Here is a 25,288-nt window from a genome sequence, read left to right on the forward strand (position 1 = left end):
TGCGGGAAGTCTGCTTCTCCCTCTGCCTCTCTCTCTCTCTCTCATGAATAAATAAATAAAATCTTTAAAAAAAAAAAGATGTCTTGTTATGTTAATGAGGTGATTTTTGGAAAGCACCGATGGATGGGGACTGGTTACCAATGGAGCTAACCACTTGATTAGAAGGTTGGAACTTTCATTCCTCACTGCCTGACCCCTTGAGAGAGGAGAGGGACTAGGGGTTGAATCAGCCACTAATGGCTAATGAATTAATCAATCATGCCTATGTCGTGCAGCAAAACCCAAAAGGAAAGGATTCAGGGAGCTTCCGTATTAGAAGGCTCCCATGTGCCATTGTATGGGGCCCCAAGCTCCAAAAGAACAGAAACTCTTTTGTTGGAGACCTTGCCATATGTATCTCTTCATCTGGCTGTTGATTCGTATCCTTTAATAACCTTTGTAATAAATTGATAATCTAGTGAGTAAACAGGTTTTCCTGAGCTCTGTGAACTGTTCTAGCAAACTAATTGAACCCAAGGAGGGAATTGTGGGAACCTCTGATTTATAGCCAGTTGGTCAGAAGTACAGGTACCAACCTGGCCTTGTGATTCATATCCTAAGTTGGAAACAGTCATTGGAACCCCCAATTTGTAGCCAGTAGGTCAGAAGCACAGGTAATAACCTAGGCCTACAACTGACATCTGAAGTGGAGGGTAGTCTTGTGGGACTGAGCCCTCGTGGAATCTATCTCTGAGTAGACCATATTAGAATTGAGTTGAACTCTTGGACACCATGCTGGTATCTGAGAATTGCTTGTTGGTGTGGGGAATCCTACACACACACACACACACACACACACACACACACACACACACTGCATTTGGGTCCAAGAGCCTAATTTATTCATCCTGATCATGTTTTTGGTTTTTCTTTTGTGAGCCTTATCTTTTCATATTTTTCACCTGAATGCTGGGTTGACTGGTAGTAACCCATCATGGATTTTCTCTACAGTCTGTAAGTGTATTTTCCCAATGGGCCTCTTACCTGATGGAAGGCTCTTATGGGAACTCTCAGTAAGGGGAGAATACTGCCTTGTAGACTTCCTTTCAGGATGGGTAGGCATATAGTAGACAGATGTCTTGACAGTCTCACATTTGGTAAGAAACAGGAAAAAAAAAAAGGAGTTTAATCTGAGGGTATAGAGCAGGCAAAGTTATCTTTCCTTTTTAAAATAATTTCCTTTTCGGGATGCCTGGGTGGCTCAGTTGGTTAAGTGTCTGCCTTCAACTCTGGTCATGATCTCAGGGTCCTGGGATGGAGTCCTGTGTCAGGCTCCTTGCTCAGCGGGAAGCCTGCTTCTCTCTCTCCCTCTGTCTGCTGCTCGCCCTGCTTGTGTTCTCTCTCTGACAAGTAAATAAATAAAATCTTTAAAAAATAAAATACAATATTTTCCTTCTCATCCATTGTGGACTTTTCATTTTCCCATTTTTTTCAGAATTTCCGTACTTGGCATCGATACCCAACCTATAAGTCCTATCAGAAAATATCCTGCATTTTATTTTTAGAGCAGATTAAAAACATTATCCTAAAGGCAAACAGCTACTGCTGATAGGGATGGGAAGTGGTAGTTCTACTCCAGCTACCTTATAAACATATCTTTAACTAACTTCTCTTTAATTAACTAGCTAATATATATAGTATAATTAGCTTTGATTAATTTGATTAATTGGCTAATAATTCCTCACTTCACTCCTATTCTTGTGCTCATTCAGTTTGAGCTTGGAGTTTTTCTGGGTCTCCACTAGGAAGAGAATTCTCAATTCAGTTTTTTTCTATAGATTAGGTTTCTTTCTTTTGGTTTCTCTGTCAATTTTATCCCATCCACTTTCTATTTGCAGAAATCCCTCAAAATTTTTGGTCCACTACTGACACCCTTTCCTTTGTGGTTTTAATCTTGTAACTTCTTTTTTTTCCCCCTGTCATTTCAATGTGATTTTGGAAGAAAGGGTTTCTCAATGCTTTTGAACCAATCCTCTCACTTCAACCTGTGCAACTTTCTCTCTGAGTCTTTGCTTGAGCTATTCCTCCTGGCAGAAATACATTACTTTTTCAAATATTGCCTATCCTTTAAGGTCCACATTAATTTTTAACTTCCTTCAAGAAATGAGCTCCAGGGCCACTCCCTTTCTAAGCAGTTATTGTTCTCTTACCTGAACTAGTATAACACTCATTCTCTCTTACTTTTTTGGAACTTACCATGCCTGTATTGCTACTTAAACTTACTTTTTTCAGGTCTATATGCCAAAGAATTTCTGTCCTTTGGAAGCAAATATCCCTTTAAAATTTTTAAGTCTTTCTTGTTATAAATGCAATGCCTTATTCCAATAGTTGCTCAGTAAATATTTTAAAAATCAACTTTCCTTTTAAAATCATGTGATTTTTTTTATCATTTATCATAAGGGTTTTATTGATACTAAGCATTCACTTGTTGGTACATTTAACATTTCCGCAAAAAATGTAAAAAATGCTGAATTTCCAGTTTTGCTGATTTGGTCTTGTAGGAAACTTATTTTTTAAATCTCAGTTACTTCTATACTTGGTGTTTTGATTGGATAAGGAGATATATCCCATAGACAATTTTAACTAAATTTGAAGAATGATGATAATTTATAAATATGAAATCTTAAAAAGTCAATGAATTATTACCTCTAGTAAATAAAAGTTTTCTCTACTACTAACAAAGGCCATAACATAGTCTCATAACATCCTTGGGATTTGGAGGACATTTTGAATCTACAAAGAATGTAACATTCATCCCAACATGAATAATAAAAAGAAATAAATGCAGACTTCAAACATCTGCCTCTATAACTTATTTTCAATAGCACTCCTTTCACTTCTGCAAACTGTTGGATGGATCCCGTCTGCTCTCAGGGCTTAGACACTGTGCTATTTTCCTTTTTTTCTAATCTGTGTTATCTTCACACCTCACCACTGCTAGATTTCTAGAAAACAGAAACTACAAAAAAAATAAACCACCAGAACCAGCAGCAGCTAAAGAAAAATCAAATAAAAATAAGGAAGCAAAGAAAAGTCAAAGAAAATGCCTAAATTCCAAGCCAGATAAACCCACTTGCAATAATGGGAACCTTTAAACAAAAGTTAAAATCAGTGGATATCCCTCAAACCTTATACATCCAGGTGAGATTCATCTCTTCAATTTCATTAGAAAAAGAGTCATAACTTGAATAACTAGGGAAAAAATAATGAGTTATATTAGACTCTTGATTTCATCTGTTACAATTAAAAATTGATTTCATCTGTTACAATTAAAAATTACCTATATGAAGTCCCCAACATCTTGAGAAACTATCATTTTAATCTACACTTTGTCTCCTCATCAATTTAGTTGATAGTAGAAAAGTGTTATTGACTTCATTCCAGCACTTAATGGCTGCCCCGTGTGCTTCCTTTCTTTCTTTTAAGATTTATTTATTTATTTATTTATTTTTAAGATTTTATTTATTTATTTGACAGAGAGAGAGACACAGCGAGAGAGGGAACACAAGCAGGGGGAGTGGGAGAGGGAGAAGCAGGCTCCCCGCAGAGCAGGGAGCCCAATGCGGGACTCGATCCCAGGACCCTGGGATCATGACCTGAGCTGAAGGCAGTCGCTTAACCAACTAAGCCACCCAGGCGCCCAAGATTTATTTATTTATTTTTAGAGAGAGAACATGAGTGGGAAGGGCAGAGGTCGAGGGAGAGAGAATCCCAAGCAGACTTCACGCTGAGTATAGAGCCGCACATAGGGCTGATCTCATGACCCTGAGATCACGACCTAAGCCAAAACCAGGAGGAGTCCGATGCTTAACCAACTGTGCCACCCAGGCGTCCTGCCCATGTGCTTTCTTTCTTATTAATTCATTTGCTTTTATAGATATAAATATATTTTATAGATAGAACTTAAGGGTAGGCAAGGCAAATATTAAGTAAACATTATTGGTTTTTACATACGAGGAAACAGATTCTTATATGTTGCTATGTCAAGGTACATATTTAGTCAATTGCAATTGACATGTTAATCATTGTCTGTCTATACACAGCTCCAGTTGATCACATGACTCTACCTTACTACAGTCTCAGCTAAATAAGCCCATAGGTTGACCGTATGTTTATGATAATCTGCAGGGACAGACCCTGGGCAAACCTTAAAAAGAGGAACAATATATATCTTCCTTAGAATTTTGTTATCAAGGTACTGAGAAACCTAAGTCATTCAGAATTCAGCTCTAGAACTTATGGGTGGTAATACAGAGTTGAGCAGGTATCCAGGTTGGGCTGTGGTAAAAATGGGTAAGCAGAGAAAGATGATAAAAAATAGTACAGTTTGAACATATTCATAGAGTAAAATTAAGGGAAACCGTGCAGGCAGTTCTTGAAAGACTAAGTAATTGGTTTCCAATTTTGCAGTCCCAGGTCATAAGAAGCCCAACTATACTTCATTTTTCTGTTTTAGTATTCTGGGATAGTTTACTCTTTAATAAACCTACTATTTTGTTAATTTGAGTAGGGTTTGCTTCTTGCAAATAAAGGAGCCTTGTCAGGAGCAATGATTTAGATTATCCTGGGCCAGTCATTATATTACTTGTTAAGAGCTCAAGGTAACAAAGACAACCAAAATGATATATTAAAAGGGAGCAATGTAGTATAAGCTTCTCCTTGATAAATATGGAAGTCAGATATTTTTTAAGTTTGGTATTAGAGAGGTTGACACTGTTTTATTAAAAAAGGAAGCAATATTTAACTGGAGAAATAATAAAATCAAGCCTTGCTATTAAACAATCCACAAGTGATGTCATGCTTTTTAGTATTCTTTTATTGTTTTAGTACTCTTTCATTGTCTTCCAATGAAGAAGAATTGGGTCAGCGACGGGGCTGTGAGAATCATTCATACTTCAATTATATATTTTTGAAAATTATGTCTTAGAAAATTGTACATACTGAGACATACAAAAGAGTGGGGATTTTCTAGAATCTGGAAAAGCAAAATTTTTCTCTTTCAAAACAAATGTAATTAGATGAGGTGGAAAATTTTAGCAGCAACATTTAGGAAACATGCCTATATCACCAATAAACAAACCATGCACAAAAACATAGCACTTCAGGCAAATAAATGGTGAGTTTTTTTTAGTGTTTTTATTTCCTGTCCCTTTCTTGGAATACATTGGATTCAGCCTCTGGATTTTCCCTAAGATTCCTTCATCATGTGTTTAAACATCTTTTGGTGAAAAGTTGTTGGCTATTTTTAAAAGAATATGTTTATTTATAAGGGTAAGATTGAGCACATGTATATTAGTAAGTACAGGACAGGAAAATTTGGTCTTTGCTAATCTTGAGAAAGATCATTATCTGTGCCTTAGGCTTAATTTACCAATCTTAGTCCTTTTGAAGATTTATACTGTATGGTAAGAATGAAATGAGTTTGGATTTTAAGACTCAGAGGGTGAGTGCCTCCCTCTGCTTCCTGATATTTTTGTTGGAAGTGATGAGAAGCCTCTGGTGAGATGTGTTACTTTTCACAGCTCTAGCTTCCTAATCTGTAAGAAAATATTCTCATTGTCCATCATTCTTGTGTTCTCTTCTTAGACATTAACATAATACTGATTATTTAAAATCCATTTCTTACTTCCTGAAAAATTTAAGTGGCTTCTGTCAAAGTGAAAAAGAAGAAGGGTAAAAAATATCCCAAATCGTATTTATATAGAATAAAAGAAACAAGTGATAAAGTAAAGGAATGATTATATTTTTAAATGTCTTTACTGATGAAATCACAAAATGCTTTTTGGTAGTCAAGGCAAAGTTTGATCTATAATGGGTTACATATAATTCTCATTATTTTTAGGAAATGAACTAACTAGTTCTTCAGGGCATATTATCCATACCCACTCCCTGCTGGAAGCTCTCAAAAATTCTCAAAATCCTTATTTGGGGAACACAAATGGAGTATGCATGTGATTGTATTTTTGCAGTTTAAGTAATTTAATCATTTGGACTTTGATAAAAGTTTAAGACTTAAAGTTAAACATTCTATAAAGAAAATTCTACAGGATACTTGTAAGTTACAAATATTTTATTTTATTTTATTTTAAAGATTTTATTTATTTATTTGTGAGGAAGAGAGGGAGAGAGCACAAGTGGGGGGAGGGGCAGAGAGAGAGGCAGAAGCAGACTCCCTACTGAGCAGGGAGCCTGTCCCAGGGCTTGACCCCAGGACCCTGAGATCATGACCTGAGCTGAAGGCAGATGACTGAGCCACTCAGACATCCCCTAATTTGCAAGTATTTTAAATCTCAGACACAATATAACTATAATAAGTTCTGTGGAAAAGTATTATGTTTGTGGAATATCATTTCTCACAATGCCTGCTGCAACCCCTGATATCTCATGTCCTCTTTTGCAAGGTGACTTTGCCCCCTTTGCCAACAGAAATGGAGTATACCCTTACTTATACTTGAATTTGGCCTTCCTGATTTGTTTTGACCAATAGAAAGCAACTTCTAAGCCTAGTACTTAAGGGGTCTTGCAGATTCTTTTTCACTCATTGGAAATCTAATGGCCATGTAAGAAGTCAAGGCTACTCTATCAGAAAGGGTATGTGAGGATACCCTTGAGGATAAAAGTTCACATGGAAGAAAAAGGAAGGATCTTAGCTGACAACCAGCACCAACTGCTAAAGGTGTGAATGAAGCCATCTGGGATGTTCCATCCCTAGCTGAATTCCCAGCTGAATGTGGCCATATGAGTGATTCCAGTCAACACTAAGTGGAGCAGAATGTCAACTGATATAATTAAGAGAATTGTTGTTTAACTAACTTTTGGGATGGTTTACTATGGAGCAGTAGATAATTGATGTGGATTTTAGGCAAATATTTTCCCTAGTCTGTGACTTGTGTTTTTATTCTCCTTAACAATGTCTTTTGCAGAGCAGAAAATTTTAATTTTAATGAAGTTCTGCTTATCAATTATTTCTTTTGTGGACTATGCTTTTGGTGTTGTATCTAAAAAGTCATCATCAAACTTAAGGTCATCTAGATTTTTTTCTTATGTTATCTCCAAGGAGTTTTATAGCTGAGTGGTTTGCATTTAAGTCTGCAATCCCTTCTGAGTTAATGTTTGTGAAGAATCTAAGGTTTGTGTCTAGGTTCATTTTTTTTTCCATGCGGATGTTGTTCCATCACCAGTTGTTAAAAAGATTATCTTTTCTTCATTATATTCTGAAAGAGGCTATTTTTTAATTAAAAAGAAAACAATATTACAAACAAAATAGTTAAACTTTATGTGGTGATGGTGTGTGTGTGTGTGTATGTGTGTGTTACTATGTAAATGCTTCCCTATTATAAATGTGTGCAATCAATAGTCCACTTTATAAAGACATATCTAAAGAAGAGCAGGAAGGAATGGATAATTACCTGGCTTTCATTATGGGATATCCAGTGAAAGTCTCATGGTGATATTTCCTGATTCTCTTCAATAGAACAAGGATTAAATCTTGTGTCATTTAAATGAATTAGGGGATAGAAGCCATAAAAGGAAGTATCCTAGGGATTCCTCAATCTTTAATTTATCTCATATTTTGTTAGGCAGTGAAGAGCTTTCTAGATTTCCTCAACACAGTAGGCTCCTCAATTCTGTTCCCATTCTTGAAGAAAGCATTTTAAGAAATCCATGGGGCTCCCCATGCAGGGAATGTGAGCCAACATCCCCAGCAGAAATGGGGACATCCAGTGGGAATTCACCCACTTCCAAGGGAGTGCCCCTTCCCACCTGGGGAATACCTGGAGTGTTACTCTCCTAATTCTAAAACAGTGGGGTGTTTGTGGATATACATGAATTTTTCTTGAAATTGTGGTGATGACTAATTGCTCCAGGTTGCCAAGGTCTGCTTATGACTTCAGATGACAAAATTCCTGATTGTAGAATTGACTCTAGTATTTATTTTCTGCTTCCATCATATGGTTCTGAGAAATCAACTTTCCACCTCTGGCCTACATCCTGTTTCCACTTCTTCAGAGTCTCAACTATTAAAGAAAGAGAGAGATGGGGCGGGGCATGAGGGAGAAGCCAAAGGAGAAAAGGAGGGAGGGAGAGAGGGAGGAAGGAAGGAAGAAGAAAGAAAGAAACAAAATTGAGAGATCAGTGAGTAGGGAGATGGATAAGTAAAATCTGAGTTTAGATGTAGTTTTAGGTTTTGTCTACTAGGCCTCCTCTGACTTACCAAATTTTATGGTTTCTTTGCCAAATCTCCTAAATATGATTTCAAAACAGCATGTTTCTTTAATGTGTATTATTGCTGAGTTGTTTTGTGGCTTTGTCATAAAAGTCTGGTTTCAAAAACAATATGAAAGCAAACGTTCTCAGAAGGATTGTGAGGTTTCATCTAAAACCAGAAATGGAAACAAGGATGAATAACTCACCACAGAAGAAAAACGAAACCTCTCTATACAATATGACCTAGCCAAAAAAAAAAAGTGGAAATGCATTTCATAATTTGTCAGAAGTTTAAAGAACATACAGCAGATGTATTTTTGACTCCAAAGTAGCTGAATTTCTTCTTGTTTCAAGTTTCAAAATGAAATACTCTCTCACAGTTTTAGTGTAGAGTCCGTGAAACTGATAAATACTGTGTTTTGTATTTACTGGACAGATAAATAGACACATTCCTAAGTATTCATATAAACATAATTATTCTAACTAAAAATGTCCTATGCTTAAGTGGATATATTTTTATATTTTTATTTTTTAAGATTTTCTTTATTTGAGAGAGAGAGAGAGCATGAGCTGGGGAGAGGCAGATGGAGAGGGAGAGGTGGACTCCCCATTGAGCAGGGAGCCTGATGCAGGACTGGATTCCAGGACCCTGGGATCATGACCTGAGCCTAAGGCAGATGCTTAACCTACTGAGCCACCCAGGTGCCCCAAGTAGATTTCATTTTTACAGTATCATTTTTATTAAAAAGTTTTTTTTAACAATTCAGATACTCCTTTTTTATTTATGAGAGAGTATCATTTTTAAAGATTTTTTCCCTTTGAACTAAAATGTTGGAAGAAAATGCCATTGATATAACCATCACTACGCATAACTCATTGTTGCGTATTTGTAAGTTTAAAGTTCCTAGAATTATGACTTCATGTTTTATGCATTTAACTACCAGATAATGCATAGAGGATAACAAATCCTTGGTGTAACAATACTTGATTGGGCAGGAGGTAATATTTTGGTTTTTCCCATATGACTTGATATTTCTATAAAAACTTTTAATATGGATATTAAAGTTTCAAGCTTACAAAATTTTGTAAAAATAGAACAAGATTTATAAATTATTTGTTTATATTTTTCCCTATTTATTACTCTCTCTCCCTCTCTCTCTTTGTGTGTGTATGTGTGTGTTTGTGTGTGTGTCTGAATATGTATGGGAAAATATGTATTCTGTACATGTATGTGTGTGTGCATATGTATATATGTTAGCGGGTATGAGTTGATGTCATGTGTATATAGGATTATTGTTATATGGAAAAATTCAACTTATTTTTTGTTGCTTTCAATGATCAGATAGTCAATATACTGTATATAAACTTGAGCCAGCCTTTGGTTCAATATAAGGAAGACTTTTCCATCATCTCAGCTATTTATAAATATGATCGTTACTTTGTTGACAAGTAAAATACCTCCTTTACCAGGTGCTGAGACAGAATTAATTTTTATTGAGGACGTAGTAGAGAAGAATTAGAAATTGTCTAAGTTCCCATAGTGATAGAAAAGAAAAACAATTTAAATTTATAAAGCAGCTTTTTAGCGTTTGACATGAGTTTAATTTGTGGAGAAGAAAGGTAGCCATCTTATACTACACTCTGTATTCTAAATTTATATGAAAGAGGCAAATACAATGGAAGTAAGTGTAACTTCTTCAATATTTTCAAGTATTTTCAATACTTTCCAAAACACCTTCAGATCATGGAGTTAGCATAAACTCTTACATCTTTTACACCTCTGAAGAGAAAAAGTATTTAAAACCATTATCTTCCTAAAATGTCATCAAAAGATAAATCAGTGCCTAGCAGAGAGTGAAGAAAAGAATGTTATTTATTAATAATCGTTGAAATAACAATGAATAATCATGTTAGTAAGTTTTAGTGCTAAATGCATTTTGTTGTATTTGAAATGTCTTACAATTGGTAATCCATGTTTGGTTTTATGTGCTAACACCCTATTAATTATAACATTTGATTATCTTACTCTTCAAGCATGCCAGATAAAGTTCACTTAACTCCTCTTTTTTTAATCTGCCCCCAAAATTATCAAACAGACTAACATCTGCTTTGTATTATGGTGGCTCACTCTTTCTCTGGGCACCTGTCCCCAGTACTCATAGACTCAGGAACTCATGCTCACACATGCCATTGATATGTTTTACCTATTACACAATACACATATATGTATATACATATAAGACTACATATGCTCATACTTGTATAATATGTTTGTGTATGTAAATGTAATACAGAGAGAGGCAGAGGCACCAAGAGACAGAGAAAATTGTTTTAGCAAGATCTTCTAAAATAATAAGACTTGACAGTTGCTGAGTACTCACTCAGTGCTAAACAATATGCTAAGACTTTAAATGCTTTATCTTGCTAAATGCTCATAACTCCTTGAAATCCTACCGTGTCTTTCTTTTTAAAGATTTTAGAACTACTGTATGGTAGAATCGAAATACACAATTGGTCAGTGTGATTCTAGCTATTCTTAACCACTGTACCACATGGTTGATAATGACCCACACAAACACTCTTTTCCTTTTCCATACTTAGACACAAATTCGTGTCTCCATATCATAGTACTCCCCTATACTTATCTGTTCCTAGGTCTATGAAGAGTAGTTGTTCTCAACTGGGAAGAGTTTTGCCTCGGTGGGATATATGGCAATGTCTGAAGACATTTTTAGTTATCATTACTGAGCAGGTATTAACAGCAAAGGCCAAGGATGATGGACACATCCTACAATAGGGACATTTCCTCAAACCTACACACATACAACAAAGAATTATCTGGCCCAATATGTTAGTAGTGACAATATTGAGAAACCTTGATCTGGAGAGGCATAAAGTTGAAGAGAAATAGAAATATTTATGTGTGTGTACTTAACATAATGATTTCTCATTAGGGATCCCTTTTAGGTTGTTAGAAGACAATAGCTCTCAGAATGTTTTAGAATTCTAGTAGGTTATTTTGACTCACAAAACAGTAGTTTTATTTCTAATTCAGAAGACAGTATTACCACATTGTCCTTGGTACCCACCTGTGTTGTATGTCCAAAATGTCTTGACTTGGTGTTATAGACCATATATATATAAATTTTTTTTAAATCCCACAAACTTGGACAAAAAACCTGTTAAGAAGTCATCTTTGTCTTAGCCCAGTTGGCATGATTTGATCTATATTGTGATGGGAATGAGATAGACTATCCAGCATTAAATGAACAAGTCTTCTCTACATAATCATTTACTACTTTGAAACTGCTCAAGGCCATCTCCTCTCTCTTAACTGGCTACAGCAGACCACATTTCACATATTCAAAAGACCAACAGGTCATGTCAAACTACAGTGCCCTCTGGCCTAACAGACTTTCTAGTAATGTGAATCTTCTGAAATGGGATTTAATTCTCAACTTTGCAATTTGGGTCGTCAACAACCATGAACAAGTCTGGGAGGAAGAGTTACTGGAAATGAAAAAAAAAAAAAAACCCTATGAATTTTGGAAAAGATTTGTATAGGTCGATGCATATGAAATTGTGAAATTTTGACACTTTTAAACTATAAAAATGGCAATTTCATGTAGTTTGACCAGTAGTGGTTTTGGTCCTTGAACATAAAACAGTAATGAAGAGCAGCAGCTCTCAGCTTAACCTGTATTAATTGTTTAGATTCTGGCTTTACATCTTATTGCTTGTGAATTGAGAGCATTGTTTGACCTGTTTAGATATCAGTTGCCTAAAGCCTTCAGTCTGCATATTTACTAAATATGTATATTTTGTTTGTTTGTCTTCACAAAAGCAAGGAACTTACCTCTTTTCTTATAGTTTCATGCCCATTTCTTAGTGCTAGACAGAGCAGCTGTGGTCTATGCATTATACATTTGTTGAATGCATGAAGAATATAATATTTACTTCATAGAATTGTTGTGAAACTTAAATGAGATCATGTATATTAAAGTTCTCAGTTTATATACTAAGTGTTAAATGTTAGATGTGGTTATTATTAATTCAAAAAGAGCAAGAGATTCCAGATAAGTTTTAGAGGTTTTTTTTTTTTTTTTTCTGTTTTCATGTATTTTTATCTTCACTTTGAAAGTACATTTTTGGTTCAGTACCATTACTATAAAGTTCTATCTGATCCTGGTGAACTTGCATGTCAGAGTCTCTTACCACACTTTCAGAAATATGGCCCTAAATTTTTTGTGCATATATCACTCTGTAATTGTTTACTGAATGAATAAATGAATGAATAAATAAATTCACTTCCCCTTTTCTCTACTTTCATCTTTCTCCTCTAGACTGTGAGAGAATACATTTTCTTCAAAAATACCTATAACTAGGCAGATTTCTTTTGCAAACAGACGCAGTTCCAGGAAGCCATCTAGTGTCTTAACTCAGTTTTTAGTCACCTTCTTTCCTACCAAGAATCCCCTGGTTCCTTGGCCACATGACTTAATCTTCTTGATGTCTATTTATCTTGGGCAGGATCACATCTTTGTGTGCATGCCATGAGGATGACGATGGCGCTGCACTATTCACTAATTCACAACTTGTTTAAAAGCTGACACTCTTGGGGCGCCTGGGTGGCTCAGTTGGTTAAGCGACTGCCTTCGGCTCAGGTCATGATCCCGGGGTCCTGGGATCGAGTCCCACATCGGGCTCCCTGCTCGGCGGGAGGCCTGCTTCTCCCTCTCCCACTCCCCCTGCTTGTGTTCCTGCTCTCGCTGTCTCTGTCAAATAAATAAAATAAAATCTTAAAAAAAAATAAAAAAATAAAAGCTGACACTCTTTGGTAAACAAGGAAGTAGTCAAACAGAGCAGTATTAATGAATCAATTCTCAGAATTATATACTTAGCTATACTGTAGCCTTATCTTGTTTCACTGAGATTGTTTTCATACAAAATTTCATACCCTACAGCACTTCTGGACCAGAGTCTCAGCATCTTTAAGATGGCTAATATTCAGAGATGTCCAGTTTCATAATCACTTAGAGAATTTCTAAAAGTTACACTTTCCTGGGCTATACCCAATGGAAATAATGACTCAGTAGGTGAAGGAAGGGGTCCAGGTATCTATATATATAGGTGGCATATATATATACAGGCCATCCTTGTTAGAATCTTTGTCCTAGAACACAGTTTCTGAAATTTCAGCTGAATTATGAATCACCTGTGGGACTTATTAGCCATGAGGGTATCCAGGCTTTATCTCAATAAGCCTGATGCAGTAGTTTCAAGGTGGAACAATTAAATCTGCATTTTTAGTAAATGGACCGGTCAACCTGTGTCTCATATTCTCTTACCAACCACTTTTGAGAAATGTGACTCTAAATTTTTTGCACATGTAGCACCTTGCAAATTATTTAGTGAATGAATAAATGAATGAATGAATGAATGAATGAATGCAACCCCCCTCATAGAATTATTGTGAGGCTTAAGTGAGATAATATATAATGTACTAAGTATACTATAAATGTTCAGTGTTAGCCCTAATTATGATTAATTTGAAAAAAGCCATAAATCCAGATGTTTTGAAATTTTTTTTCCTTTTCCACATTTATCATTATTGTCCTCATCAGTTACTCTACCTTTAGTGTATAGTTAGTGAGAGAGTCAAACAATAATTACATAAATTATTATTTGACTCATTAGGGTAAGGCAATAAATAAAGCATTTAAGTTCTATGGTAATAAATGGGGCAGATTAATTTACTTTGAGAATTTGAAGAAGTTTACTGGAAAAAAAGAGTTGTTGTTTTTTTGAAGTGTAAGTAGGGACAAGCCAGATAAAAAGTAAAGGAAAAAGAGTCTAAAGTAACAGAAACAGCATGCACAAAATCCATTTGTTAGTAGAATTGCTTAGAGGTGGACAGGAGGGTATAAAGGCCATGAGGAGACTGTTGCATTAATCCATGGAAGGGATGATGGTGACTTGAGGTAGGAGGTGGCAGTAGTAGGGGGAAAATGTGGAGAGATTCATAATCTATATTGGAAGTGGAAGCACGGTTTTTAGTAAAGAACTGACTGAGAGGAGTGGATGAGGAAATGGAGATGTTGGGTGATTTCTAGGTTTCTGGCATAAACTGATGAGTAGTGGTTCTCCAACTTAACATATTATCACCTGGGAGCTTTTAAAAAGAACCCATACCTGGGCCCCACTTCTAGAGATTTTAACTTTGTTTGGATGGGGCTCAGACCTCAGTTTTTTTAAAACTCCCAGATGACTCTAATATCTGGTATTCAAAGTTGAGAATTACTGGGCGGGGTCACTGTAGTACTCACTGAGATATGGAAAAGAATCAGGTTTTGGGGAAATACAATAAATCCTATTTGGGTCATCCTGAGTTTGAGGATCTGTGAAATACTTGTGATAGCAAGTGACATCAAGCAGGGAGTTGGATGCATGGTCTGAGCTCAAAAGATTGGTCTTGGATGGTGACTTTACATGTGACTTGGATGTGACTTTAGAATGGTATTTGAAGCCTTGGGAATTTTTTTAGCTTTGGCTAGAGAGATGGTCATCTTCATTATAATAAACCACTAGCTTTTGTTCCCCTGTGAATAACACAGAAGCCCAACCACCCCCTAAACTTCATCTAATCATTTCTTGTAGTTCCCAGGGCTGGCGCATGCAAATTCATAAACTGTTGTCACATTTTTTTTTCTACCGTTGTTGAGTTCTGTCCCCTCATAAGACACTTTTTAAAGATGGTACTCCTCCAAAGGCACCACTGGTGAAGCCCAGGGTGTCAAGGATCTGGTTGTTTCTTGATGCATTCTTTCTAGCTTGAAAGCAGATAGAGCTATCCTTCGTTAACTGGAGTTACACCCTTAGTTAACTTTACCACACCAGAGTCACTTGGAGGTCCTAGAGGCCCTTTTCCCCACTCTGTGTCATAACTTGAACAAGTAGGCCCACAACGTCACTAGGTCCCACAATAACTCCTTCAGCCTTTGTTTCTACCTCTTTCCTCACTAAGATTCAGACAGGCACCCAAAATATCTGACTTGGGAGAGAAGAACCATAAATGAAGGAAAGATCTTGTGGTTATCTTTATTCTAATCCCCCCAATCCTATATCAGGGATTAACACTCTTTATCTTACTCTGAACCAAAACTGTCATGAAGCCCCTAGTCATCAAAAGTGCTCAAGGCCTGACTGAATCTCAGTAGCCCTGGGTGTGGTTTTAGATAGTGTTATAGTCAATCCTCTTACTTGAATGCATGGGAAGAGGAGACTTAAAGTTTGATTAAATGAAATCAGAGTTGACTTTGCCATAGATCCCTAGAAGAAGTTTACACCAAATATGGAAAGCACGTTGCTTGACATACCAGAGAAATATTGCCAAGCAGCAATGAAAATTACATATCAATAAAAAACAAGGGTATATCCTTTGGCAAATGTTTTCAAAAGCTAAGAATTATATTTGCTATGGTAAGTTCAATGCTCCAGATGCTAATAAAATAAAATAGAAATAGTTAACACAGATTGTTGCATTTAAGAGCTGTCTAAATAGTAAAAACAAAAAAGTAAAAAACATCCCAGGGAACCGGTCACTTAATCTGTATCAACAAAGACAAAGTATAAAGCAAAAATCTCCCTCATAGATTTCAATATGGTACCTGATCTGGTAGTTTGATCGTCTGAAATGGAAGGAAAGTCCGTTCACTTTTATTCTGGACTACAGTTTGAGAAAAGGCCAAGTACATAGCAACGTGACATTTCTAAAGCCAGCCTAAATCATCTCAAGTGACATCAAAGAGCTACTGTAAGCCAAGCATTCTAGACGCTCTCTGGAAAAACCAGCATCACCTATGAAGAAATGAAGAAGCATAAATAATTAAAAAGCTCTCATTTTAAGTCCTATATACCTGTATTATAGACTTTCTAAAGTGTATTTGGTCATTTTTAGTGAATAGAAGTAATTTATATTTATTTTCCACTTTTTTGCAAGAAAGAAACTTCAGGTGCTTCTTTTGGCCACAAGAAATTTTGCATCTCATTCTCTAGCAGACTGAAGAGCTCCTTTCTCTCTGTTTCAAATAGAAATGAAAGAGGATCATTGAAGAAATTTTGCTTAGGTTTCTCTTTTTGCAGAGGCACTGACTGCTAGGGCTCTTAGCTGAGAAATGGCTATTAAAAAATTCAACCAGAAAAGCTGCAGGTCTACAAATTCAACACCGAAGAGGGAAAATATGGCAACTAAGGCAACTAAGCATTGAAGTTTCTCCAGGAGCACCTGATAGGACAATGTTAGCTGCTTCTGATTGTACAACTGTTTGCTCTGAGTTGCAGATATTTAATTAAGAGATAAGTAAACGTGAGGACATCAGGAGAAGGTCCTACACCATTCATTGCCAGAAAGGCGCTAATCATCTTTCTACAAATGATGGAGACAGTAGGATCCCCTCATTCAATCACATGGTTTTAGAAAGTGTTTTATTTGAAGTTTCATGTTATTAATAATGCGGAGACATCTGCAAATGTAAGACATTTAATGAGAACTTCTCTGCTCTAGGGAACTTGAAACAAAATCACATTGTATCCTCTGTTCACTGGTCATTAACAAAAAGAATCTGGGACAATGATTACTTAGAGTATTTTGTGGAGGAGTCCTCAATTTTATCAGATGTGAGGCTGTCTTCTAATAGTATCTATCAACATCTTCTTTATTAACCTGAACATAAATTTATAAATAATATAACCTACTTGCACACAGAATGCCTAAAACATTAATGTATTGCTTTAATAAAGCAGACATAAATAAAAAGTTATTTCTAATAAATCATGTGTATTTTAAAGCAAATATGGGGACAAAACTATACCAGAAAACAAAATGTGATAGTCAGAGTGTCCACATATAGAAACACTGTGCATATGACTGAAGACTAACCCAAGTGCATTATACTTATGACCAAAACATCATAAGAAGCATTGGCATTGATGATGTGCTTTTCTTGAAATTGATTTCTTTTATTCTTGATAAAGTACTGATGGAAACAAAGTATAGTATTCCATCATTTTACATGATATTTACACTTCTAGGAAATTCAGTGTATATTAAAACAGTTCAAAAATGCCTTGTATTCATATGTAAAATGGATTAGATTCTTGGCTCAGGAAATTATAAACAAGTTTTAAATTCACATGAATGTCTAGTGGGAAAATATAAATCCATATAGAACACAGAATGAATATTCATCATGTGTGACTGTCCCATGCATTCCAGGAAGTCTAGAATCCCTGGTTCCTGCCCACTAAATGCCAGTAGGTTTCCCAACCTTGAAGATATAAAAAAAATAATACTCTAGGGAGCAACAAACCTTGTTGCCCCCTCTCCCTGTGGAGAACCGCTGTTTAGACAGTTCAATAGAAGGACTTGGCACTTTCCTCATGTGATTCTTTTGTACTGGAAAAAGCAAAAGGCCCTCCTTGCAAGGTTAAATCACAAGACACATCTCATGCTAACAGTTGCAAAAATCTGATGTTCAGTCATGGTATATTGACTTAAGCATTGAAAGATCTTACAACTTAACTAATTTAAGCCCCTCATTAAAGGCTGAGGAAATTGAGAGCCATGAAGTGTTGACAGCTACTGAACACCTTCAAGGTAGCTTTATATTTGTTTCTCACAAACACTAGGTGATGAAGTATTATTGTTTCTCTATTTCACATCATCTTTCATTGTACAAATGAGAAAACAGGTTTTGTTTGTAGTTAGTCTAACTCCATATTCCATGCTTTCTCTGCTACGTCTTCCTTGAACAAAATCCCAAAACTGAGTAGTGAGCCAAGACTTAACTATTTCTGCAGGCTTCATAGCCTCAGATGTCAAGGGTTATTATTCTGCATGTACATTTCCCCTTTACAGTGTGCTCTTCACCCACTTCTCCTGTCCCTCTGTATCAGGGGCTGGCAAACTACATCACTCGGGCCAAATCTTATCTGCCTGTTTTTCTAAATAAGCTTCTATTGAAACATATTACCGATGGATGCTTTTATGCTACAAGGGCAGGGTTGAGTAGTTGTGATAGAGGCTGTATGGCCCATGAAGCCTAAAATATTTACTATCTGGTCCTTTACAGAAAAAGTTTGCTGACTTCTAATCTACATTAAAAAAAAAAATTCTTTTCTTGTGTTGCCATCAATATGTACCATTCCCTCGTTTTTTTGCCTCCTCTAGTGCATTAATGACTGTTAACTACTTAGTGTATTATTCTTTTTAGAATTACATCTGTATTTCTTTAAAAGTGCTTTCTATAAGTAGTTAATTAATCCAAGAAATGACTCTAAAAATGAAAAGTTATCATAAAAGGAGTGAGGGGAAAGAATGAGTTCAGGACAAATGGACCTGTTGTTTACCAAATAACTACACACAGATGCCATCTATGGGTAGGATGAGCTTCCAAGCCTCTCATTCTCAAAATTAAAAAGAGGTATCTAAAGGGTTTTTTTTTTCAGGCTCATTTCCAATTTATTTTCAAGTAATTAGACTTGTGTAACAATGTCAGTTGGTAACAGGAACTATTTATTTTCTAATAATACTGATATCTGTCCAAATTAAAAACTGAGACACTGACAAATAAGAGAAAGTACAAAAGTTGCATTTGCTTATTCACATAGCATTTTCTTTACGTAGTTCTCAAGAAAATATTTTTCCATATATTGAGTATATATAGTAGAATATATATTTGGAAAATGTCTCTCAGGAAAGAAACAATTTAGTTAGTAGGCAGATGTGCCAAGTTACCAATTTATTGCTTCTCAGTTCCAGATTCACCCTGTTGTTCCTGCTCTGTGATAAGAAAGTTGGGCCTCATGAAACACTGTCAGCACAGGGTGTTGGAGGGACACTGGAGGAGAGAGGTTTCTTCTTCCTGGTTATGTGAGGTGTGCTCATTCAGCTGAGCTCTTGTGGAGTGGATGGCTTTTTTCAGCAGTGTCCTGGCATAAAGCAGCCAGCGGCTTGTTCCCAGTAAGCTTACCTCAGTTACCTCAGCACAAACTCTGCCTTGAATGGTTTCCAGCAGCAAGTTCAATGGCACTCCTGAGGGCACCTAACAAGGTCTATGGATTAACCAGCTCATTTCCAGTAAATCACAGCACCTCCTTCTCACACCCCTGTTGCTTCCAGGTGGTTTTCTCTTGAGTTCAGATGGCGCCCAAGCTGGCTTTCTAGCAAGTCAATAACAACCTAAACAGATAGCTTCCCAGTGAATTTTATCAGTATCCTACTAGGGAATTCTCACTGACTACTGACAACTGGGGACTCTCTCTGGCCTGGAACAACCAAGTGAATTTTTCCAACATCCAATGGGCTTAGACTATATCCTTTCCAATGAGAGCTGAGTCCTAGCGGTAGGGAGGATCTTCTTCTTCCAAGTTTGTTCCTTCTTTGAATACTCTTCCTCAGTAACTTTCGTGTATCACTTAGAGCCCCTACCTCCCAACTTTAGTCAGTTCCCTATTACTCTGATCCTCTGTCACTATCTCTTTATACTAAATTGTCCTATTTAAATTACTGCATGGTTTCTGTCTTCTGATTGGAACTTAGCTAATACAGCAGGGAAGTAAGAACAAACATTTTACCTGATAGGCAAATCAAATTTTACAAGCATAAAGAGCCCAGGGCTTGAATATACTTTTGGGTAAGCCTTAAAATGAAGTTATTGAATCATCTGCTACTTCTGAACATGATCCCTTTTGTGTATGAGACTACCTCTGGGAATTATTGTTAACAATAACAGTGGGGCAGAGGAAACACTCAGTTCTCTCAGGCTCCTAGAGAAAACAAGGACATAAGAGAAACTTCCTAGTTTTCGTCTTTAGTATTGAAAATCTTGTTTGAGTTCTATTTACATCTTAGTTATTATTAGCCAGACTTATTTCTATCTTTCCATTAGAATTTTCTGACTTTCTCACTCCTTTCCTTGTCCATCTATGTAGGAAAGTGGAGACAGTCTTACAGTCAGGAAAGATGAATGTTTCCCAAAGCTCTACATCCATGCCAACCCCCACCCAGAAGCAAAGTTAGTCCTGAGAAACATTGGTACATAGACTAAGGTTTTCTTGGTTCTTTTTGTCTTTTTCTGTTTTGAGCTGTCTCCTTTCCAGTTCTTCACTTTATCCCCTATAGACTCCCTAATTAGATACCTCTTCAGAAATCTAATATTCAAAGGACAACTTTCATACTTTGTTCTGTTTATTTTTCGGTGCCCAATGCTACTTACATCTGGCATCTGTTCTAGGTTAGCAGCTAATTTATCTGCATTTAAATATTTAGGTTAAAATTTCTTTGAATATGCTAAGTAGACAATGTGTCAAAATGTAGATTCCTTGATCCTGTTCTAGACTTACTGCATCAATCCTGAGAGAGCTGGGATCCATAACCCTGCATTTCTAATAATTTTTCTCCCATACTAAACTACTGGCTAGTTGATAACAGTTTACAGTGTTTTCCCCAAATAGATATTTGCATTTTAATATGGTAACTTCTAGCCCTGGATGCCATTTTCCATTGGTTCTAGAACAGTCTAGAGTGGGGTATTAATCTGGACATTTAAACCTTTTTTATTAGGGAGCTTGGAACCTTTGCATGAAGACTTCTTTAGGACTGGAAGCTAAAGTGCTTAGGCTCAAAGGACTGTGAAGTTGAGCTTCACAATGGGCTTTGAAAAGCAATGTTTGGGTTGTTCATTTCCATTCCAGGCAATTTATTTAGGCATTCCAGGCACTTTATGTGGACCACTGTAATGAGGTTGCTGATATTGAGGACTTCTAGAAGCTGTTGAGGCTAAGGTGTTGATGGGTTCTCTATAAAAACGGATGACATCCAGGATAGAGATACGACATGGAGATGAGTAGAAGATTGGGAGACAGGGGTAAATGTATTCAGTCATTCCTGGGTGGAAGTCAGTCAATAGGAGATGGATAGATACTTAGCGTTTTCCTAAGTCTCACCACCCCCCAGAAAGGTCACAATTGAAAAATCCTTTATCAAAAAGAAATTATTTGAAAACTTTCTCTGACTTCTATAAAAGTACTGTATTGTGGAATTCAGTGGTTCCCAAACATAGCAGCACATCAGAATTATACAAAGTGCTGATTAAAAAATATGGATCATTGGATCCCATTCCAAACTTATTGAATAAGAATCTTTGAGGGTGAAGCCCTAGAATATCTATCTATCTATCTATCTATCTATCTATCTATCTATCTATCTATCTTTTATCTATGTCCATTTTTTATTTTGAAATTATTATAGGTTTACAAGTTATAAAAAAATGTTAGGGGAGATCCCATGTAGCCTTCAGCCAGTTTTTCCCAATGGTAATATCCTGTATAACCATAATACAATATCTAAACTTAGAATATTTATTTTTGTAAGCTCTCTAGATAATGATTATTCAGTTAGCTGGAAATTGAATAAATGAATGAGTAATTATTCAAGGAAATTAATTAATTTGGCTATTTGTAATCCTGGAATATTTAGCAACCTACTTATTTACTCAGAGATTAGGCAGTTCATTCACTGCTCTGATTAGAGGAATAATTCTGCATGGTTCATTGAAATCCTTTAATTAGTAATCTCTTTCCTCTTTTAGGGGGGCTTTGTATCCCCTCATTCAATGAATCAGCCCATATTGAATGAAGTCTTTTACTCAGGTTTCTTTGTCACCTCCTACCAGTACTTTGCAGACCGATAGACATACGAGATATTGGAAAAGTAGATCTGTTTTGATCAGTACTATACAGATAACTGTTGAAATCTCTTCTTCTTCCTTTAACTTTAATTCTCTCTTCAAAAAATTTGTCTCATTCCACCTTCCTTTTTATTCCCCCATGTTACAATTACTAATTAATAGTGGCATTAAATTAAAATGATCCCTTCCACCTCACAAAATACTCAACTATTAACTTAGTTCTTCTCAACTTAGTGTAATTTTAAGCATTAGGAGACATGGATACTAATCTTAGTTCTGCCACTTGCTGATTCTTTGACTTTGACCCACAAACTCAACTCATCTGATTTAACATTTTTCTTATGAGAATAAAATAGATGCCAGCTTCCCTGTTACTACACAGACTTAAATTTGTGTCATCCATAATACATTGTGTAAATGATGAAATAAACTATATCTAATAAGCATTAGAAGATGAGATTGAGAATAATAATAGTAATGGTTAGGAATTTTCAGCAGGAATCTCTTTGCTCTTAGGGGTGGAAGTTCTGTTGTTGCTGTTTTTTTCCTTTTCCATATATCCTTTTTTTTTTAACTTGAAATTCTTCTGAACTTTGTTATACAATTTTGGATTAGAGTTTGGAATATTATTTAAATTATTTTTGTACTGGTTCTCTTTGCTGTGTTATATAAAGCACCCATTTATTTGGGCACTCCTTCTATTTGGTGGTGATAAGCATGGTGGTTCAGGAGTGGTTAAATTTCACAAAATGCCTAGATGTTACTCTACCGAAAATGTGCCTTGAAAGCTGTTGAGCTGTGGTAAAAATCCCTTCAGTTAGCATGTGAGAAAACTGAGCTAATTCCCCTCTCCACAGCATTCTGATCATTCTCAGTGGGCACCACGGAGGCAAGAGGAAGGCTTCCTGAAGCAGCTGAGCAGTGGTTTGCTACTTGTGACCAGACCTCTGATACTCAATTAGTTGCTTTTTTTTTTTTTTAAAGATTTTATTTATTCGACAGAGAAAGACACAGCGAGAGAGGAAACACAAGCAGGGAGAGTGGGAGAGGGAGAAGCAGGCTTCCCGCTGAGCAGGGAGCCCAATGCGGGGCTCGATCCCAGGACTCTGGGATCATGACCTGAGCTGAAGGCAGATGCTTAACGACTGAGCCACCCAGGCGCCCCCTCAATTAGTTTCTATGTGCAGAACATACCAGAAATTTGTCATTGCCACCTCCACCAAAATTGATATCAGTAGTGTGAAAATCCCTGAACATCTCACTGATCCTTACCCTAAGAAGAAGAAGCTTTGAAAGCCCAGACACCAGAAAGTTTAGATGTTTGACTCAGAGAAAGAGAAATACTAGCATACAGAGCAGCACAAGGTTGAGCAGAAAGCTATGGACTCACAAATTCTGCAAAAAGTAAAAGCTGTTCCGCAGCTCCAGGGCTACTTCTGCTCTGTAGTTTCTCTCACAAGTGGAGTTTGCCCTCACAAATTGATGTTCTAAATTTCTTACAAAAACCTAATTAAATAACTGATATATTAAAAACAGGGTGTATGTGTGCCTGGGTGGCTCAGTCAGTTCAGCGTCTACCTTCGGTTCAGGTCACGATCTCAGGGTCCTGGGATCGAGACCTGGGTCGGTCTCCCTGCTCAGTGGGGGGCCTGCTTCTCTCTCTCCCTCTGCTCCACCCTCCCAGTGGTGCACTCTTTCTCTTTATTTCGAATAAATAAATAAATAAAATTAAAAAAAAATACAAAACACCACCACCAGAGTATAGATGGTAGTATTCAGCAAATTCATTCTTCTTTCTCCACTGCAGTAAGAAAGGAGCTCCAGGAAAGGTGGTTAGGTGGAATGCCCTTGTAGCTTAAGAACTTGATAGTTCGTTTAGAGGAACATGTGAGAAATCTTTTAATCAACAGTACACGTCATCGTTACCACTTATGGAAAAGATGGTATGCCCTGTTTTCTTAAATGTATTCCCCATTTTCCCTCTTATACCATGGGTCCCAGGCACACTGATTCCATAAATGTCTTCCTGGTAGATGTTCTCATCATTCCATAGAAATAGCCACGACGGTGGGAGAAGAACGTAAGTGGTATGAAATGTGGACAAGCAGCTGCATACCCTGTTAGGTGTACCTTCCGGGTCTCTCAATCTTGCATTTCACACAAAAATTCAGAAAATGCTTAAGTAGAAGTTCAGAGTAGTAACCTAGTTCCCAAGTTGAAATAAACAATAGAATAAAAGCAAAAGGATTTGTATAATATAAAGATCAGTTGTGGTTTTATTTTAATCCAAAATAAACATGAAGGAACTTTTATGAATATCCAACTTTGTATTCCTTTATTCAATAAATATTAGATCAATTATTTCCAATATATTCTTCCATTTATGTATCCAATTGTCCTCAGAAATATTTCATTTTTATTTTTCAGTCTTTTACTTTAGGTGTTTTTATTAGTTATCTATGGATGTTTAATAAATTACCCTAAAATGTAGTAGCTTAAAACTATAAACATTTACTATTTTGAGTCCTGAGGATCTAGGATCTGGTGCAGCTTAGCTGGGTGTCTCTGGTTTGGAGACTCTCACAAGGCTGTAATCAAATGTCTTCTGGGGCTGCAATCATCTTAAGGGTTGCTTGGAATAGTATTGGTGACTTTCAAAATCACTCATGGTTCTTGTGGCTATTGGCAGGCCTCAAGGACCTCTCCCTCCAGCCTCTCTTCTTCTGTCACCTTCCCTTTCTCTTTTTTCTTGGTGATAATTTAGATGTACCCTTTACTGAGACAAGTGGATTTCTGGTCTTCTACTGTAGTAAAAGGTAAAAGAGAGATGGTATGGTTTAATGGAGCATTTCCCAAAATGTGTTTTGTTAATATAAACAAATATTTACTAAATAAACACACAGTACTATAGGAAATGATGCTGAGTTAAAGTTTTTGTTAGCATCTTTAATTGCAAGACTTCACAGAACTTTAATGTGTATACTGTTTATCTCTGGAGGCACATTCAATATGGGAGATTACTCAAATACATTTTATTAAGAAACTGTTTTTGCAAAAATATCTCTTAGAATCCATGGGTCATTCTTTGAAAAATGCTGGTTTAGTGTATTTTATCCTGGACAGAGGCCTAAGTCATATATTTTTGTATGCTCAACACCTAACTAAGCTTTACTCTACCTCCAGCCTGTAAATGAAAATAATAAAACCTGACCTTCACCACCCTTTGAGGGGATATTATAAGATTCAATAAAATAAACACAGCAAAACATAAAAAAAAAAAAAAGATACTACCT

General features: G+C 36.4%; 1 pseudogene; it reads left to right on the forward strand.

Moving 5' to 3' along the window:
- Nucleotides 1-22,705: 22,705 nt before the first annotated feature.
- LOC123835976 (large ribosomal subunit protein eL6-like) lies at nt 22,706-23,486 on the forward strand (annotated as a pseudogene).
- Nucleotides 23,487-25,288: the final 1,802 nt, after the last annotated feature.

This window comes from Mirounga angustirostris, unplaced genomic scaffold, assembly GCF_029215605.1.
Source record: "Mirounga angustirostris isolate CCGP_5_RB_7025 unplaced genomic scaffold, mMirAng1.0.hap1 SCAF_12, whole genome shotgun sequence".
Classification (NCBI taxonomy): Eukaryota; Metazoa; Chordata; class Mammalia; order Carnivora; family Phocidae; genus Mirounga; species Mirounga angustirostris.